Genomic DNA, 13,596 nt, shown 5'->3' on the forward strand with positions numbered 1-13,596 from the left:
CATTTACTTAGCTGAGTCTAATGATTAAACTGGGATCATCAGTTTCCTTTGGAAAACTGAATCATCACTTCAGGCTTTGGAGTTGAGGCAGGGGCACGCAGCATTTGTGCCACCTAGGGGCGCTGTTGCTCCTCCCCACAGCTTTGGGACGCCTCCCAGGTGACGGCACCAGTAGTCCACTGCTCACTGAGTAACCGAGCATGGCTTCGACTGGCACCCGACACCGCAGTAACCCCACTGGCTACAGCACAGGTCAGGGGGGCAGTTGCCGCTCTGCGCGGCATTAGTTTGACTCTCCAAGTTCAGTCTCCTGACCAAATTAATCTAATAAAGTAATATTGTATGGGTTATGTTACACAATATTGATAGGATTCGTAATCAAGAGCACTTTCTTATAATTCTGATATTGTAACTGCTTACAAAATAGAGTAAAAGAAATTTACAGGCAAAGTTCAATCTTGGGCAGTCATATTGCGCCTTTCATTTCCAAACAGAGGGAGTATGCTATTTTGAAGAAGAAAAAACAGAGGGAGTATGCTTTTTGTCCCATGGACCAGTGTGTCGAGCACTGGTTGATAATTTATTTTGTTGTACTGCTGAATTTTTATATACTTGGTTATCATGTTGCTTTCAGACGTGAGGTTTCCAGTTCACAAGTTAGGGTGCTCTACTTTGAAGGAAATTAGCTTATCAAAAGGACTTGCAAAATGTCACTTTCATGATGATGACACACTGATATCCATATCTGCATGTTTGTACTTGTGGAATTCTATAATCTCATCTTACATGTCCCTAATCTTTTTATTCTGCTTTGGCATTAGTGAATGTCTTTATAGTGTCCAAATCCAAGTCAGTAGGAGTTACCAACAAATGGCAAGAATCAATGATTCTTCCTGTCGATGTTGTGTCTCCTTTGAATATGAGCATCCACATCTGCTAATTTGTACCCCTGTCAATTACTTAGGGATGCCACATGCAGTAATCCGAAGGAAGAAGAAGCACCATGGCACCTGGAGGCTTTGTGGATTGGAGGGGAAACGCCATTAATAAAGAGGTGCATGGCGGAGTCAGAGCAGCTTGGTTTTTGTACGGTAAGTCATTATGCACCAAATCCTTCTGCAGACATATTTGCATATGCGTGGGCTGGGCATATGCACTATCTCACTGTTGCCATTTGAAGCTTCTGTTCCGAGTTCAAAATATTGAAGCATTTTTGTATGATCCCCCTTGCAGTTCTGACTGTGGTAACCAACGTGGTTATTGTCCCAAACCTGCTGAATCTGGTCACTTACCTACACGGAACAATGCACATGGGGGTCTCAGGCTCTGCAACTACAGCCACTAATTTTATTGGTGCCACATCTGGCTTTGCACTGATGGGAGCTTTCCTCTCGGACTCATACATTACTCGCTCTAGAACTATGCTCCTCTTTGGTCCGTTTATGTTTCTGGTAATGTGTGTTTTAGTCTGTTCGGTTACCTACATGATTTCTGATTTTCTATTACGATCCAACGGAACTATTCTTTTATTCTTGCATCTTTTCTCATAAAATTTATTTTCTTGTATTTCTCGTCATTGTGATGTGGTCTGACCAAAGTTAGGGAGAAGCGTTATCTGCAGTGAAGAAGTAATTTCCCAAAGTTGAGATGTATGGGTGTACAAAATCATATGGTGTAAGGGTGAGAATGGACTCTCAGTATATCTAACTCAAACAGCTATGCGCCTGTTACATATGGAGCAAATGCTAAAACTGAGAACTACCTTACAATTTGTGGTGGTTTAATACAGCTCATGTCCTAACAAACATATAATACTTACTCTGGCATATCCTTTACATAAAATCCACTTGATGTGGATATGAAGGGATACCTTTTAGTGTAAAATGCTAGTATTAGCATCTTCTTGTTTGTTGTATCCTATCAGGCCTTACGTTGATACAGTTTACGATGTTGACATGTAAAAAATGTAGTATTAATTATGCTACACAATTGTTTTCTTAGCTTCTGAAATTCCTTCATAAGGATTTCAAACAGGCTTAGATTTTAACACCAAGTTCTTACTAGTTGACAGGTATTTTTGCACCTTCCATAGGCAATTGCACAATTGTAGTATAATCAAACATGCATTTGTGGAGTGCTGGCTGACAGCAGTACTTTTGCACCTTCTATAGGCAATTGTGCCATTGTAGTGTAATCAAACATGCATTTTTGCAGGGATACGGATTGCTAGCACCGCAAGCCTACCTTCTCTCACTCCACCCACCACCTTTGCAATAGTGAAGCAGAGGTAAACAACTGCAAAGAGGTCCATGGCTGTAATGCTACCTTACTGTACACAGCCTTGTATATGAGCGCACTTGGTGCTATGCGTGTTTGCTTGCCATCCCTCGGAGCTGACCAATTTGACCACGAAGATCCCTCCGAGTCCCGTCAACAGTCCAGCTTCTTTAATTGGTATACCTTTGGAATCTCCTTCGGAGGTTTTGTAGGGCTGATTCTCATAGTGTGGCTTGAAAATTACAAGGCGGCTGCTACGAATAAGTCGGGTGAGTTCTCGAGAAAATCATCCGCCTAGCCAGCCGTTGGATCTGCCAGCTTGCAGCCGCTCGATCGCTGCAAGGCCACAGCAGCAGCAACCACGCGATGCTTCAACGCAGCGGTTATGGCACCTCGGCAAAGCTCCACTGCAGCTCTCATGGTGCACCGTGCGGCGGCAATTGCTCCAATGTAGCATCGACGACATCCGGCGAAGCTCCAGCGCAGCATCGACGGCGCCGGCGAAGCTCCATTGCAGCGCCGGCTATGCTTCCGGCGGATTGCCGTTGCTCCATTGCAACACCGGCGGTGCTACCTGACAGCTTCAAGGCAACAACGCCGGAGTTGCGACACCTCTGTCGAACACTCGCCGCGGTCACCGTCGCAACAACGCGCGACGCTCCATTGCAGCTCACGGAGACGGACATGGCGGGCGGTGGTCGGCGTAGAAGCTTCTCTCGATTTGTGGTCTCCGACGCGGCGGTGCTCCATCACAGCACCGACTGCCTCCATCGCAGCTCCATCCCGTCTCTCTCCTCACGGTGTTTTTGGGCGGCGGGGCTCGCAGCATCCCTCGAACTCGACGGGGAGGAGGGAGAGGGGGAGGAGGAGGAGCAAATCTCCGGCCGGCTCCGCTTCCTCCCAGCGGTCTGCATCAGGGGAGTTACCAGAGGGAAAGAGACGAGGGAGAGAGATGCTCGAGAGGAAGATGACTCACGTGTGGATGAGGATTGATAGGGGAAAACGATGGAAATCAACCGACTGATTTCAGCGTGTCGTAAGCCGCCTCGTTTTCGTGACACGTGTCCCCTCACGTGCTCTCCCCCTACCTCCGCATAACCACTCATCCCTGGCATCCTTATCCTTTCCCGTCCCCCGACCCGGCCTCCACACTCGACCCCACCTCACCCCCCGCCCTCGCCGCCGACGACGCGCCCCTCCTCTGCCGTAGCGGCGACCCGAGATCCGCCCTTCCCCGACGACCATGCCGGTGGCGCAGGCGGGAGGGCAACCCGTGGCTGCGGACAGCGCCTCGTCCCGCAGGAACCGCCGCCACCAGAAGAAGTCCTCCAACGCCAACGCCGCGGCTGCCCCCGTGGTCGCTGTTCCGGCGCCGGTGCCGCCCACGCCGATGCAGCGCCTCTTCGACACCAGCCACGAGGTCTTCGCCGGCTCCGCCCCCGGCTTCGTCCCCCCGCCCGACGCCGTCGCCCACCTCGCCGCAATCCTCAGTGAGCATCCCCTCCAGTGCCGTCATGCTACGTGGGGGTCACCGGTGCTGCTACGGTGGAGCTGCAATGCAACACCGGTGGCGGAGCTGCAACGCTGCGTGCATGGACCTCAAGTCATCGGCGGCGCGGCAGAGCTGCGATGCAGCGCGTGTACTGCTGCGATGGAGCATGGACAGGCGGCTGCCGGTGCTGTGATGGAGCACTGTCGGACCACCAGTGCTGCGACGGAGCAGCTCCCTTGCTGCTATGGAGCATCGCCGGACCACCGGTGCTGCGATGAAGCAGCTCCCTTGCTGCTATGGAGCATCGCCGGACCACCGGCGCTGCGATGAAGCAGCTCCCTTGCTGCTATGGAGCATCGCCGGACCACCGGCGCTGCGATGAAGCAGCTCCCTTGCTGCTATGGAGCATCGCTGATGGCTACCTGTGCTCCGATGTAGCACTCGGCGGCGGCTCAAGGTGCCGCATCGCAGCGCTTGCGACGGCCACCAGTGTTGCGACATCGAAGCAGAGAGGGGAGTGGGGGGCTGGTTCCTGGTTGTCGGGGGAGATGTGCGTGCGTTGACCAGTCCATTGGCTGAGAGGAAGGATCAGACGGTTCGGCCGGGCTGATCTAACGGTCAACTAGGCGGCCTAAAATTTCCTGGCATCAGCCGGCTTACGCCTAGCATCGGACATTGATAGGTGGAGAGGATAAGGCTGGGGATGCGGTGGGCTGGCCTCAAAGAGGGGCACGTGTCAATCGGAGGAGCAGGTTTACGTGAGAGACAAATCATCCGGCTGATTATAAACGTTTTCCAAATTACAAAGGGTGGGATATCGGACTTGGGGTGTGTGCTGCTCGGATTGCTCATAGTTGCTGCTGGTCTCCCTTTCTACCGCAACCAAGTACCAGAAGGAAGTCCTCTAACTCGAATGCTGGCATACTGCAGGTTGTGCTTCATATTACCGAAAAAGGCTTTCTCCCCGCTTTATAAATAAAGCAAACCACCACCACAGCCAACGGATACAATAAGGTTCACACCCACACACACAGACAGAAAGTGAAACAGGATAAGTAGTGCGAGGTTCTGCTGAGGGCACAACTCAACAAGCCCAAAACATAAAAACAAGAACACAACAACGCGGGCAGGCCGCGGGCAAGCCGCAGGCAAGCCGCAGATGACGAGATCTAATCCGGCTCTGGAGGTTGTGCTTCATATTCCTGGCTTAAAACACAATGTGCCATCAGAATTTTCAGGGAATGTGTTAGAAACATTAGTTAACTACAATCTTGCCTCTCCCAGGTTCTTGTGGTCGCATTCAGGAACAGGAAGCTTGTACTTCCTGAGAAACCGGAAGAAGCACAGGTAAGCTGCACTGGAACAAGGACAAGTTCTGTTGCCACACTCTCTCAAACAAACAGTCTGAAGTAAGATTCACTGAAACAGTAACATTTTCTCGCTTCTATGTGGACTATTTTCATATTTTGGCATGGGGATGCTGGGAAACCTTTTGTTACTCCATTATCTCATTGATAGTGGAGCGTGGTCATTTGTTTCGTTTGAAAATAGAAGTTGTAGACACTCTAGAATTATAATAGTGTTCCCTACTATAAACTCTTTCATGCATCTTGCTAGATTCCTCGACAAAGCTTGCATAAACCATGGCAAAAATGGAGCCTGGTCAGTTTGCAATACAACGAAGGTGCAGGAGACGAAGATTGTGCTACGTGTGTTTCCTCTCATCATTAGCTGCATGATTGGATATGTGTCGGACATTATCCTCTTCACATTCACTGTGCAACAAGGTCGCATGACGAACACAAGGCTGGGCAGGATCCATGTTTCGCCCGCGACACTCTTTATCATCCCCACCACATCCCAGATGGTAATGCTAGTTGTCTATGACCAATTTCTTGTGCCGTTCTTGCATAGACGTACAGGCTATGTTGGTGGCATCACTCATTTGCAACGCATTGGTACAGGCTTCGCCACCATGATACTTGCATCTGTCATCGCAGCAGTTGTTGAGAAAAAGAGAAAGGAAGATACAGTGCAGATGTCCCTTTTCTGGCTTGCACCACAGTTCTTGCTGCTTGGCGTGTCAGATGTGACATCATTCACCGGGCTCCTTGAATTCTTCAACACCGAGGCGCCACGGGGCATGAAGTCAATTGCCACAGCCTTGTTCTGGTGTGATCTAGGGCTTGCGTCATTGATGGCCACACTCCTGGTGCCTGGTGGATTTTTTTGAAAGATCCAGCATCGCTGGCATTTCATTGATAATAGCAGGAAGCAGCGGAAAACAACAAGGTGGTGAAAGTCCTAGGACCAGATCCGAAGGTCAAAGAAAGAGAAAAGGGAAAGAAAAAAAAAACTACAGCCCTAATAGCCGCGGCTCAACACTCCAAACCAATCCATACTAGGCAGCGCAGCGACTTCGACGGCGAACTACTAAGGAAGCTAGGCAGGGGTGGCATCACAGAGATCACCGAACGAGCCATTTGTTATGCGTCATCGTATACCACCGCCCCCCACTATGGCTTTGACTTCACAACAAAAGGCAGTCGAGGCACACCCACGGACACGCCGGAGAAGAAGAGCCGACTACCATGACCAAGGCCACGCCTCCGACATTGCTCACCATCGTCATCGTTGCCACAGAAACCACCGTGTCATCGTTGCCACAGAAACCACCGTGCGTGTCCAGTTGTTGGAAGCACCAAAGGGATAAAAGTCTTCAAGATGGTGCCCTAAAGAGGGGAACGGCGTTGAAGACGACGCCACCGCCCGACCCTGCAGCAGGATCTGGGTTTTCACCCGAAAGACTTGATCCGGGAGATCTGGCTGTGTGATTCCCGACGACGCCTCCAAGGAGGATAGCGACGCCCACAGGCGCCGTCGCCGCCGGCCGGCCAGCACCGGCCAAGCTTTCACCCGGGGCAGCCACTCCCATGCAGCAGGTCGAGGTCGACCCGTGCCTCCACTGAACCGCGCACCCCCCACACAGCAAGCGCGCCACCGCTGTGCCGGGCCACCACCAAGCCTCCCCGACGGCGGGCCTGCAGAGACCATATCGGGTCCTACACCCCGCATCCAACCGCGGTCGGAGCCTCTCTGCTCCAGCACCGCCCGCGCTCGCCCGCTGCGCAGCCTCGGACCTCCTCCACTACGCACTGCAACCCCGCGCGTAGCCTCCGGCCTGGACGGGCCCAGATCTGGTCGGCCGTCCGCAACCTCGCGCCTCGCCTCACCAACGCCAGCCCCAACATGCTCGCCGGATCCGCGGCCGTCCCTGGCCACCAACTAGCCGGATCTGCAAGTGCCCGCCACACCACCGCCAAGGGCGCTCGCCGCAGCAGCGAGCCACCCGCGCCCGCCCGGCCACTCAAGGCCCTGGTAGCACCGCACCTCCCCTCTGCCTCAAGCACCGGCGACTGCGCCAGATCGCTGCAGCCCCGCGCCGTCTCCTTGCGCCTGCCCGCCCGCTCAAGGGCCCACGTAGCACCACAGCTCCTCTCCGCCTCGTCCACCGGCGACGGCGCCAGATCCGCGCAGCCCCGCGCCCGCCATGGCACCAGAACCTCGCGAGCTTGCCCCACTCGTGCTCCTCCACGCACCTCGCCGTGCCGAGCTCCCTTCCCCGCCAGATCGAGCCACCCGCGCCGCTCGAGCCTGAGCAGAAGGGACCAATGGCCCCGCCGCCGCCGACGCTGCACAGGCTTTGCCTGGCTGCGCACACCGGCGGCGGCGAGGGGAGTAGGTGTGGTGGGTGGGCTTCCGGCGGTGGCTAGATTTTCCTCTCCCGAGCCGCCCGCGGGAGCGGCGCGAGAGAGGCCTGTCAAACTGGCATTTGTCCTAGCCTCCTGGTGGAAATTGTGAACGTGGTCACAAGGCATTTGCTTCGGGACCGCTTGCCCTCGGGGACAGAAGTCCGTAAGCGCAACGGCCCGGGCGACGACATTTGCCCTCTCTGTAGTGTCCCGGAGATGGGCTCTCACATCCTGTTCTCTTGCATGGTGGCGAGGGCGCTGTGGAGCTTTGGGCGGGACGCACTCGGGCCCGACAGGGAGGCCGGAGACCTGGTGGAATTCTTGCAGGCCAGGGCAACCCAAACTGGGCGCAAGTGCCGCCTATTCTGGCTTATATTTGCGGCATTGACATGGACCCTTTGGACTACTCGCAATAAAATGGTGATTGAGCGGATCTTCCCGCGACAGGCGTCTGATTCGTTCTTCAAATTTCTGGCTTTTTTGCAGCACTGGTACCCGCTTGCTAGGCGGCAGGATCGCGAGCAGCTTGGGTTGATGATGGATGTGCTGGTGGCTTCGGCGCGGCGTCTTTCAGCTCCATAGACTTCCTTAGGAGCTTGCCACTAGGTGGCCTTTTATGTTTTCTCTCTAGTTTTTTGGGCATGCTTGTGCTGTGGCCCCAGCTGTTTGCATCTTCCTTCATGTTCGTCACTTGATTGTATGGATGTTGGCTTTATTTATAAAGCGGGGCGAAAGCCTAGTTCGAGAGAGGAAAAAGTCCATTTTAAACCTTGAACTCGTAAAGGTTCGGCGAATCAAACCCTCAAGTCCAAATCTGTGTCGTTTGCACCCTGAACTATGCAATTCCGGTCTAAATCAAACCCTGAAATCGTTTGCCAAACAGGGATTGCAAAGGATGGCCGGGATTGGTGGCTAAACCTATTTGCCGCCCGCAGTAGTGGCTACGCCCGCGGGTGGGCCGGCCCATTATGCGGCAGCGCGCTGCCCGTTCACTGCTTTGTTTTTTCGTTCATTTCTTTTGTTGACCTTTTGTTTTATTTTAACTTTTAGGTTTTTTCTTCCTGGTTTTCTTTTCTTTTTTCTTTCTTTTCATTTTCCTTTTTCTTCCATTAATACATGTATTATGAAAATGTTCATCATATATTTAAGAAAATGTTCATTATGTACTTAACAATGTTCAGCGTATATGAAAAATGTGTTCAATATGTATGTTCAAATTGTTCAGCGCACATCACAGTAATGTTCATTGTGTATTTTCGTGAACCAGATTCTGGAGAGAATATAAAGTTATTCGTGAACCAGATTATTAAATTATTTGGGAATTTTAAAAAATGTTCATATTTTGACAACTTTTTAAAGAAACCTTTGTGATTTCAAAAACTGGTTCGGTTTCAAAAATTGTTCACAAAATTAAAAAATGTTCGTGTGTTCTAATTTTGTTCTGGAGTTTCAAAAAATATTCCTACATTTCATAAAATTCTAAAAATGTCCGTGTTTTCAATAAAAATCGGGAGTTTAAAAAATGTTCCCGTTTCAAAATTGTTTGCGAATTTTAAAAACTGTTCATTTTCCAAATTTTGTTTTGGTGTTTTAAAAAATGTGCATGTTCCAAAAGTTTGTTTGAATTCTCCAAATTTATTTTCGTAAATTTGTTCACAAATTTGAAAAGTGGTCGCTGTTCATAAACACTCAAAAAGAATCAAAACATTTTTTGCGTTCGAAATTTAAAAAATATTCGAATCTGGTGTTGATTCATATAGCTTTGTGTTGCTTTGTTTTAGAAGTATATTGTTTTGTGTTGCTATATTTAAATAGATATAATCGGTATCTCAATTGGTAGTCCCAGCGTATACGTAGCTACAGATCCGGGGTTCGATCATTGTCTAGCGCACATTTTTTTAGTCAGTTTTCATTGGCCGGTTTTCCTAGAGCAACGAGGGAGTCGTTCAATAATCCGGCGACCGTGGCCAAGTTTCTCTTACCATGCATAGCCTTGGTGTGAATGAACCTGCTCAATATACCGTAAGTACAAAGGATGGTCGCATGATGATTGATGCTAAAGGATGGTCAAGGTTCAAAACTAAATCAAATCTCGCGGTAGGGGATGATGTCAAAATCGAACTTTCTCGGCAAGGAGAGCGGGTCCAAATCAACTTTAAAATTCTTCAGTAGCAGCACGCAACTGCCGAACTGATCTATCCTCCGAGAGCTTTTGATGTAATAAATGGCATGGTGAAACAAGTGTCCTGTGTGTATAAGTAGCACGCTGGTATTATTTATCACGTAGGATATCGTGAAAGAATTGCAACTCTGATTGTTGGTTAGGAACTGTCGTTCGATTTCATTCTAACAGCAGTCGTGCTTTATTTAATTTTCTGTATTCGCCTTGCGACAACATCTAAAACCAGCGCTGTACCGATCGCTTGCAATATGAAATGCACCGAGTTAGAACACATGGCCCCCCAAACATGCAGGCCCACCGGCCTATGGCCCAAAGTCCAGAACCATGAGCCTGTCTGAGTATTATATTCTCAGCTGAACCCCCATATTATGTTTTATATATTCCCATAGATTTTTCTTATGTATAAAGTTGCGATATAAAAGATTTTAATATTTCTTTACAGAGGGAGTATCTCTCTATCAAAAATATATTTATGTGTAATTAGTTACTCCTGCCTTTCTACTCCCTTTCGCTGATATGTGGGGCATCCGGCAATGGGGTCCATGTGCCATGCACCAAATTAGAGTGCACAACTGCACGGTAGACTCACCCCGGTCGTAGCGCCGCAGTAATGCCCAATGAGCCATCAAATCACAAAAACCCCCACATTTCCAGCTTTAGCAGTAAGCTGGACGGACGAAGCAACAATATTTCACAGGGCCTGAATCCCCTTCTCCCTCGTCTGCTTGTTCAGAGAAAACCCCCTCTCGGCGATTGCATGGGTTTTCTCATGGAGAACCATGCACGAATTCTTCATCCATCCCCAATAAATCCAAGTCCCTTCGTCGCGGGTAATCCTAGGATGGCAGCTGCCGTCGTTGATGCATTTTTCTTCTTACTGAATCTAGTGTGTTTCATTTGCAGTGCCCAAAGTGCGAGGACCCTACAGGTTTCTGCACCCTCGGCGAGACGCCACACTTGTTCCTTCTTATCCTAACACATGACTTTTAAACACGCACAGTATGTTCCTAGAATCCTCTTTTCTATCCGGGAGGGTGGGGGTTTTTGAACATGCTGTCGACTAATTTGGAAATTTGGATTGCTATATATTTGGATAAAAGGTACTAGTACCATGGTCAACACTGCGTGAAGGAGGAATTATTTCTAGATTTGGATAGCGAATACATTGTGTTCTCATATTATTTTTCCTGCAGTGCATTCCTTGCTCTGCCAGAACATATGTACTCAAGATGGTCGGCCTTGCCATAACTGGATACACCGTTTAATGGTCACATTGAAGACAAGCCATGGATATAAGTTCCGAGTTGGGTTCATGAACCAAGAAGATCGCTGCTTTTTTTATGGCTGAACTTGGATTAACTTTCTCAAGTGTTACAGACTGAAAGTTGGCGCACGAATGTTGATGGAAATAGCAAAACCTGGTCTCATCTTCACTGCGATCTTCCACCCCGATGTTGTTCCAGTAGTTCATCCATCTTAGTTTTGTATCTTGTTCTTGCTTGTTGCCTCGATTACTTCTTAATCAACCTATTCTGTCTAACTAATCACAATTTAACTTTAGAAGTAGCAACGTTATGATTCCTTCTCTCACGAAGATGCTACTTCTAACTAATATTTCTTATAATTGGTGGCACGTTTGGATTATTTCAAAGTTAAGCACGCTACTCGTTTATTATTCTATAAGAACTCGACTGTTACTGATGGCACTGAAGTTGACTGGGACGACATCCACCAGTTCCTACACTTTATTGATCGTCTTGAGGTCCTTGTGGGGCGTTTCAATGGTGGAAGGCCACGTGGGATATGTGTGCCACTGCTGCACACGTTGAATAAACTCTTGCTTATACACAATTTTACTGCTGTGATCTTCTTGAAACAGAAGTTGCCCAGTTATATTGTTCCTATACAGATGCCTGACCATGGTCGGGTCAGAGTTGCGCTTGGTCACAACATGATGTTTATGTCGACCTACTCCATTTCCCTTGGATGTGAAAAGATAATTATTCATGGGTGGTCTCAAATAATGAAGGCCTGTCCATCTTGGAGAATAGGACAGAAGGTTATGCTCATGCTTTTCCATGGCTCTAAAGTGAATATCCTATTATTGACCACATTGCGAGATGAAGCCACTTTCAGAAGGTTGTGGATGCGCGGGGTGGCGCCTGGGCCTTGTCCTGGGGCTTGGTGGCCTCACCCTTGGTTAACTGTAGGCAAAGTAGCACTGTTCGAGGCGTGCTTTGTACGGTTGAACCTGTATAAGTACTCATACTGCTTTCAGCTATGGTTGTTAAGTGCCCCTGATACGTCTCCAACGTATCTATAATTTTTGATTGTTCCATGCTGTTATATTATCATTCTTGGATGTTTTACAATCATTTTATAGCAACTTTATATCATTTTTTGGGACTAACCTATTGACATAGTGCCCAACGCCAGTTGCTATTTTTTTGCTTGTTTTTTACTTCGCGAAAAATCAATACCAAACGGAGTCCAAACGCAGCGAAACTTTTTGAAGATTTTTTCTGGACCAGAAGACACCTGTTGGGCCAAAGGAGTACCAGAGGGGGGCTCCGAGGGGAGCACAACCCACCATGGCGCGCCCAGGTGGGTTGTGCCCACCTCGGTGGCCTCCCGCACCGCCTCTTTGCTCTATAAATACCCCAATATTCCAGAAACCCTAGGAGAGTCGATGAAAATCAATTCCAACTGCCGCAAGTTCTAGAAACCATAGATCCAATCTAGACACCATCACGGAAGGTGTTGAGGATATAGCTACTGGTGTAACCCGCCGTAGATGGGCCGGGTTACGTTGCGACAGCTCTTCGTTCAAGAAGCCCAAGGACAGGTTAAGGATGGCGGTTTAGTAATAGGTTTAAGGCCCAGAGGCGGCTTAAGGCCCGTAGTGGTAAACCGCCATAAGGCGTGACTTGTAGTGTAAGGCAAGAATAGTTAAGAGTATGAGGTGGACGCTGTTTATAAGCCGGCCGGGACTCTGAGAGCCGCTGGGCGTTAACCTCTCTATGTAAAGGGACGACCCGGCGGCGGTTCAGGACAAGTAAGATCAGATCGATAGCCAGGCAGAGCGGTTTAGCTCCTAGTCATCGAAACCCTAAGCAATACCACCTCAACTGGAAGTAGGATTTTACCTTCAACGTAAGGGGCCGAACCAGTATAATCTTTGTGTCCTTTGTTCCGTTTAACCCCTTTAAGCTTCCTAGCGGCGATGGCTCCACGACTAAGTCCTTGCTCGAGGACATCTGCCGTGACAATTCCACGACAGTTGGCGCCCACCGTGGGGCCAGCGCACGGTGGATTTGAGTTCTTGAAGGTCAGCTTTGAAGGGCTCAAGGGATACGCTGTGGGCCGGATGACCAAGAGTCGTCGCGGCAAGCTCTACATCGACGATGCAAGCTGGGGCCCCGACGCCGGTTCAATCGAGTACGGGTACCGGGTCCCCTTCGGCGGAATCCACGTTTTCATTGGCAAGATTGGCAAGCCGGGCCCTGAGCTGGACCTCCGCGCCGACCTCATCGAGACGGCTCAGCGTGCAAGACCTGCCCGGACTCTGCCTGCCTTGAAGCGTGCTTTCGTGGGATGCGTCCATGGAGGACTCTCTGAAGGATCTGGATCTGGCGATGAGACGGCCGCTCGCTCTGACGGCGAGTCGTCCACAGATGAGACCAACTCGTTATATCAACTTCAAGATGGGAGGCTCAAGGGTTGTTCCGATGGCGACCGTATTCCGGACCCCTTTGAGCCGCCCAGCCGGGTTGGAATCTTCATGGCTGGCGCACAACCTGTTCAAAACCCCGCCGCTGGGGCAGGGGGCCTTGCGCACTCGCCGGCTCAGGTGCTAATGGATCTCACAGATAAGATGACGGCCCTGTTAACCG

General features: G+C 49.9%; 1 pseudogene; it reads left to right on the forward strand.

Annotated features, from left to right (window-relative positions):
- Positions 1-69: 69 nt before the first annotated feature.
- Positions 70-6,002, forward strand: LOC123055831 (protein NRT1/ PTR FAMILY 4.4-like; annotated as a pseudogene).
- The last annotated feature ends 7,594 nt before the right edge of the window (positions 6,003-13,596 follow it).

Source organism: Triticum aestivum, chromosome 2D, assembly GCF_018294505.1.
Source record: "Triticum aestivum cultivar Chinese Spring chromosome 2D, IWGSC CS RefSeq v2.1, whole genome shotgun sequence".
Classification (NCBI taxonomy): Eukaryota; Viridiplantae; Streptophyta; class Magnoliopsida; order Poales; family Poaceae; genus Triticum; species Triticum aestivum.